Genomic DNA, 6,836 nt, shown 5'->3' with positions numbered 1-6,836 from the left:
GGTTGATGGAGGCAGGAGGAGTTCCTTGGATTACAGAAATAACACGAACGTTTTAGAGAATCTGTGTAACGCTGGTGTTGCTGTAATTCAAGCTAATCGTGTAAATAAGCTGATAAACATTGTTTAGAACCGATTTCCCTGTATTTCATGCCATGATCAACCTGAAAATCTCCTGTTTAATTTATTGCGGCCACTAGGTGCTGCTAGTGATTCACAGGTTGGAGGCGAAGGTCTCTGTGAAAGGCGCTTGGGAATCTGACTTAATGTCTCTTCTATTTTTTTAATGTTTCAAAAAAATATAACAAGCCTGAGGAGGGAGAATTTTTCCATATTGAATCCAATATGGATTGGTCACCGATATAGATCTATCTCAGCATAATACAGTTGAAATTATGATCATCTAAAAATGAATGTTGCTGCTTCACAAAGGTATTGATGGTTTCTTACAGTGGGAAGCTCCAGAGAAGATATCTCCCTTGTGGGAGAGATGCGTGTCGTGAGCATTAGCTGGTGACTAGCTGCATTCATGCAAAAATAATTCGTGTTTTTTTAAGAATTAAGATTCCTACAAGTGGCTCAATCCTGGACTGGGAAAGGTAGAGAGACTGACAGAGTTAAAGAACTTTTTGCTGGGAATGTAATGTCTTCAAGTTGACAGCTTCTGCTTTTCTTCACACCGCTTCTCACTGTAAAGAGGCTGGTGTTTTCTGTCAGTGCATTCGAGTGCTGCAAACTTGTTCCTAGCAAGAGGGAACCCAGGAGGCTCTTCAGAGAGCCTCTGACTGAGTTGCATCAGCACCTTCAGAGACTTCCTTCTGTGCTAGAGCTGCCAGTTTCTCTGCAAGGCTATGACTTGCTGCCGTGGATAGTCTCACTTTTGCACGCTGTGACAGGGTGAAATGATGCTGGGGTGGGGTAGGAGCACAGAGATTCCCCATCCCCCTTATTTCAGCTAGCTTTTTCTCCTCAAAATACATTGCTTCTCCTCCCTCTCTTCCAGGACTTAGGGTAAGCTAAGTCCCACTTCATTGCTGTTTGAGGGGGAAAGTTTAAAAAAAAAATTCAGAAGAAGGCAGAACAGGAGGCTTTACTCTTCCAACAGGAAAGAAAACACTTTGCTTCTGCCAGCTGTTGTTGTTTTTCCTTACTCTATTGTTTCCTCCTAGTGTGCTGTGACTTCTTTGTTCTCCAGAGAAAACAAGCTTTGTATATGTGGAGAGAGCAGCTTTGATTAATGAAAGCAAACAGCCACTGCTTTGTTATTGTCTGTATGATGCTCTGATATTTAGTGCTTTCCAAACAAGATTCCCGCTGCACTGGAAGGAATCTCTTAACTGGAAGCTGGGAGAGGAGGGATGGGTTCTGGAGATTATTAGGCTCGTGGTGGATTGGATATATGTGCTCGATTTCGTTGTGCATCATGATCGAAAGCAGAACTCCAGCAGATCAAGAAGGCATTTAAGTAAGCAAGCATTTATACAAACAAAGTGTTCTACCTTTTAACCATGGTTGTTCTTGCCACTCTTCTTCCACAAGCTTTAGGCATCTTGTTCTGTTTTTCCGTCTGCTTTTCTTCTCTAGCAGCTTTTGTTTCCGAAAGGCTTCACTTGCATTGCCCTTCCATTCCATCTATTAGGATCACCCTCTCTCAAGTGTTGTCATTGTGCAGTAAAATAACTATGGGGAGTGGGACACATACTTGCTTCCCACATCAGGCAGATTAGTACGTGACTTAGAATACCGAGATCTATATGCACTGTGGTCATGGTTGGGTTTTCCTTGCAAGTCTACGGAATGGATAAAAATGTATTCCCTACTGTGTGCAAAACAGTAATGCAACAAGGGACAGGGCCTCAAGCTAAGCTTTCACCATGGATCACTCACCCCAGGAAGCCTTTCTGCTTGTAGCTGTTCCCCGAGTAGCTTATCATCTTTAGGATTGGTGTTGGCTGGTAACGCCTAGCTCGCTTGATGAGATTCCTCTGGTTCTCTAGTCAAACCTCTGAAGTGTGCGGCTTCAGGGTGATGTGCCATTCCAGGTGGTGGCCCCCAGAGGAACTCCTGTAGCTACGGGTTAGACTTCTTAGCCAGAGCATGGGGGTAACCTGCTTAATGTGGTGGGGGCTTTGGCTATGTGTCTCCATTAAACTGCTATATGCATCTGAATTAATGAAAGTGGCAAGTGCCTCAACCAACCTCTACCCTAATTAGAAACTAGACACTTACCAGTCAAGCACTAAGATAGAACTGGGAAGAAGGGAAGCAAGATTCATGTCAGTAGATAGTTATGAGAAGTGGCTGAAGCTTGAAATGTCCTGTGGCGTAAAAGTATTCCCCATATGGGTTATGCACCTGGGAAATGAAAATTAAATTGTGCTGAAGTGGGAAGAGTTGGGTGGGGAGTAAGAGGATTCTCACTAAGATCTGATGACTCTTTTGGGTGTCCAAGAGGCTTGTGGGGGTTCTTAGAGTATTAGAAGTTAATTCAGCTCCCTGTTAGGTTAATGGAGACCAGCACACAAAAGCCCTCAACTGTCTGCTCATTGCACATGATTTATTCTTAGTTCTGCCATATTTAGGACTGCAGTAGAGAGTCTTGGTGTTTTGCTGCTAAAAACTGTCAGGCTTGTGATCCTGCTTCCTCTCTGAACTTCTGATTTTCCTTGGACAACAGGGATGCTACAGAAGTATGTATCCATTTTCAAGGTGTTGAGCGTGATTTAGCAGTCCCAAACAAGCTGGCTCATGCTAAACTGCAAGCTTGCTTTATCAGCCTCCTAGCATACCCTTAGATTAGAATCACACCAGTGTTGTGGTCGGAGAGCAGTACACCGAGGTGGATGTGAACTTCTGTTTCCCCTGTGTAGGCTCTCAAAATACTCGTGTGCTTGTTTGTTTCAGGTTATGCCTTTTCAGAGGGGGACAAACTGCAAAAGCAAGTGCTATTACCAGCTGTAAACATTGCCTTCTCCCCTCTTTGGCCGAAAATAAGTTGCACCTCTAATGGCTTAACAAACAAGGGTAGAAGGGAAAAAATATTTTTCTCTTGTGTTTACTTTGTGCTTTTTACAGCTCTGAGTGCTGTCAGTGTCATTGTTTCCCCTTTATTGTCCAGTAATTTCCCCTCTTGTCCACGTGGGTCTTTCCCACAACAGAGGAGAGAAAAACAAGTACAAAAAGTAGGAAAACACTATTGTAAAACCAAAGAAAGAGGGAGTCTGCCTGTGCTGTGGGCAGGTGGAAGGTCATAACTCGTTTTCACACATGAAGCAGAGATGAAGGTGATAAGGACCCTTTAAACTTTCCGGCATTGGCTTAACTCATGGAAAAAGCAGACTTTTTGGCTAAATTTCATACTGCCCCAGCAGTAGCCTTTTGCTGATGGCTTTTCTGTCTCGTAGGACCAGATTGTCAGCAGCTGTAAACAGCACACAGATTTTCCAATGAGTTTAGCCTGTTGGCTGCAGTGCTTATTTTGAAAATCCAGTTCAGATCAGTGCTGATAACTAAGAAACTTGTTCCAAAGTTACATCTATTTCTCCAGTGTCCCCGGGTGGGCCAACTCTGTTGTCAAGACTCTCTTGAGAAGTACTTGGAGCTATTTTTTGTGCTGTACAGAGGCCCATCAGTTAGCAGGCTGATGCTGAATGAAGCAAACCTTGGTTAGATTTTTTGGCTATGATGATCATGCAACATCAAGCCCTTGTTTCTCCTGTCTCTTGTGTCTTCATGAAATCTGCATTCAGATCTCCGTCCGTCCTTCCATCCGTCCTTCCTTCCGTCCTTCCTTCCTTCCTTCTCTGCTCAGTCTCCATTGGGATCCCCTTCCATTCTTGGTGTCACGTAGAGAGGGAGACATGCTTCTTCCCACGCTTGCTCCCCATCTGCCTGTTATATGTTCTCCTTTCCCCCCCGCCCCCGTGCCCAGGATCTTTCACATGCAGCTATTTTCCATACAGATGCCTAAAGCTTTTGGAACTAGTGTGGCAGGTTGCGAGGACCCTCCTGTGGCTGCTCAGGCTGTCTCAGCCAAAGGCTTCCAGGCTCCCCATTAGGAAGACCTTGGGGGCTGTGTTAGAGCATGCTTCCACAGAGGAGTCCTTGAGCAACAGTCCGCAGGGGTGACAGCAGCCTAAAATTTTTGGCAGCAGCTCAGCTTCTTCTGTATTGAAAGGAAAAAGGCTCACCTCTCCCAGCTGGAGGAGATCTATGCTTCAGACTAGCTCTGGTCAGCAAGCATGTTACTGTCCGCTGTCCCCCCCACCTCCCCTCCCTCAGACTTCACCTGCCTGATGAAGGCTCCTTTGAGAAGATAGCTTGTGTCTAGGAAAATGTTTCTTTGTAGAGCTGGGATTATTCTTTTAAAGCCCAAAAGCTGGGTAAGACTGAGGGGGCAGAGGAGGGCAAGACTCTGAGGAGATCTAGAGCAGAGGATGGGCCTGCAGTACAAACCTGGTTTTGCATTTCACTCTGAAGGAGCCGAATGTCCCCTTGACTCCTTGCATAGCACTCAAAGCTACTACGTAAAGTTGACAGCAAGGCTGAAGCTCCCTTATTTGCAGCACAAGGCTTTGTGCAGGTTTTCCACAAGCACAGAAAGTCTTAGTGGGTTTGGCTCGAACAGCCAAATCATCTCTTACAGGGTCTGTGCATGACTTGCATTTTTCACCTGCTCTCATTGCTTGTATTCTTTGGCATTTGCAAATCAGGCTGTAAAGAAGGTTTGGCATAATCTTCCTTCTTTCCACTGTGTGGTGGTAGTGATTGTTTTTTGGGAGGGTGGTGTGGGATTAGTATTTGTTTGTCTTACAAACACCTCCCTTCTCCCCGCAGTTTCTTAAAAGATCCTGAGGACTGAGACAGGGACGAATGGATGTGGTAGAAGTATCCAGCATCATCTGGGATTGTATCTCACGTTAGCTACTTAATTCATCCAGTGCTCTTGTCATTATGGTGCTTTCTCCTGGACACTCTCCTGGAATTAATCTACTTCTAGCAGGCAGGATTTCACCAAGACCAGCAGAGGCACATAGCTCAGTTGGGAACTGTAATGGCTGGTAGGTTTTGCCTTTTGCTAAGTCAGGGGAGGTGAACAAGAAATTCTTTGTTGCTTTGCCCAGATTGGGGAACTACAATTGTCTTGCCCCTGTTCAGAAAAAGATGTCAGCTTGAAGTAAGGAGAGAAAAAGATTTTCTTTTTTTAATGTATTCAGGCCTCCTCCAGGGTAAAGAGCTCACTTTATACCAACTTCTTAAAAAGGTTGCTCATGCCCTGTCAGCTCTCCCCACTCAGGTGTTTGCTGTGGAACTAGAAGATCAGTGTTCTGCTGCTTTTTTTTTTTAATTATTATATTGTCTTTGATAAGTCTATGCCTTTTTGGGGAGCAGGGAGGTGAAAAAAGGCTGTACTTCTACCCAGTGCCTTTTTCTCAAGTTTTCCAATGGCTGTGAACACTTACTGCCGGCAACACACTCTCAATGTTCCCCTTCTTCTTCCTGTTCCCCTGAAATGCCTAAAGCAAAGGGTTTCCAGCAGGAGCAGGTGCTTGAAATTTTCACCTAGCATGAGTCCTCCTTGGACGCTGCAATATTTTGCTTAGAAGGATCAGCTCTGTGAGCCTGCAGTCTATGCTTCATCTGCAGCTGCTGCCGAGGTAAGCACGCAACTGACCAAAGCCACCAGGCTTGCTAGAGATGTGTTGATGAAATCTCTACAGCGGTTGAAACTTAAGCAGTCTATTTGCTAGTAGAATGGTCCCCCAGAAAGTGCGAGCTGCTTCTGTAGAAGATGTCAGTTTTCTTGCTTAAATGTGAGTCTATGCCTTGACGACAGTATACATGGAAAAAAATGTGTCATTGAAAAGGCCTTCCTCTGAAGAACATAGAGCACCTACCCTTTAAAACAGTTTAGGCAAGAAGCTTGTAAGTATCTTGGGGAGTAGGTAAGTGAGAAGGTAAGATTATGTATGAGAAACATTCTTATCCAACAACGAAATGAAGACAGACATGGTTAGTGGGCCTGATAGAAATAGGAAAGCAGGTACCTTTCAGAGCAAGAGTTACAACTAACTTTTAAAAGCCTGCAAGAAATAGGCTGAGGTCTACAGAGTAAACGCTGTTTAAAACGCTTACGTGATGTTAAGAATGAAGTTGCACATGAACATTTCATTTATAAAGCATTAAAAGGCTTATCTCAACAGATCCATCAACAGACTGGATCTTAACCAAATTTCTCTATTCAAATTCTCTACCACATCATTTTCAGCGTGTGCAAGCTGTACACTGTAACGGTAGCTGTGCGGTCAGCCTGTTGTGACCTGTCACCTGATCCACCACAGGAAATACAGACCATATTTTTGTTAATGCCTGTTCTTTGCCCACAGCAGTAAGAGTGAAGGATGCTTCTGGCCCTCATCCTAGCTTGGGAATCAGTGCTCCCTGCAGTGCATATTTCTCTGAGTTTAAAAGAGTAAGAGCGTGTTCTTTTTTTTTTTCCTTTCCCCAGATTTACAATCATTACTAGTTGTGTTGGAAAACACAGGAAACCTGTAGGATTCAAGATGCAAACCTGAGCAGGCGTCATGTAGTCGCAGTGCAGATTACAGTCAAATTACCACAGAGGAGTGCAGCTGTCAGTTTTGGTTAGGAAAGTCTATGAAAGTACTCTCTGGTCTTGAGGGCTTATAATATGGTGAAGGATGCAATAACTTGAATTTTGTAGGAAATCTTATAATTGGGTTGCATTAATTCAGAGTGTGCTCCCCATACATACCTATTTTTGTGGGGAGATGGGGTAAAAAGAATAATACGTGTATGCCAATTTGGAATGCACCTTT

This window comes from Calonectris borealis, chromosome 3, assembly GCF_964195595.1.
Source record: "Calonectris borealis chromosome 3, bCalBor7.hap1.2, whole genome shotgun sequence".
In the NCBI taxonomy this organism is placed as follows: Eukaryota; Metazoa; Chordata; class Aves; order Procellariiformes; family Procellariidae; genus Calonectris; species Calonectris borealis.
Note: the sequence above shows the minus strand (reverse complement) of the source record.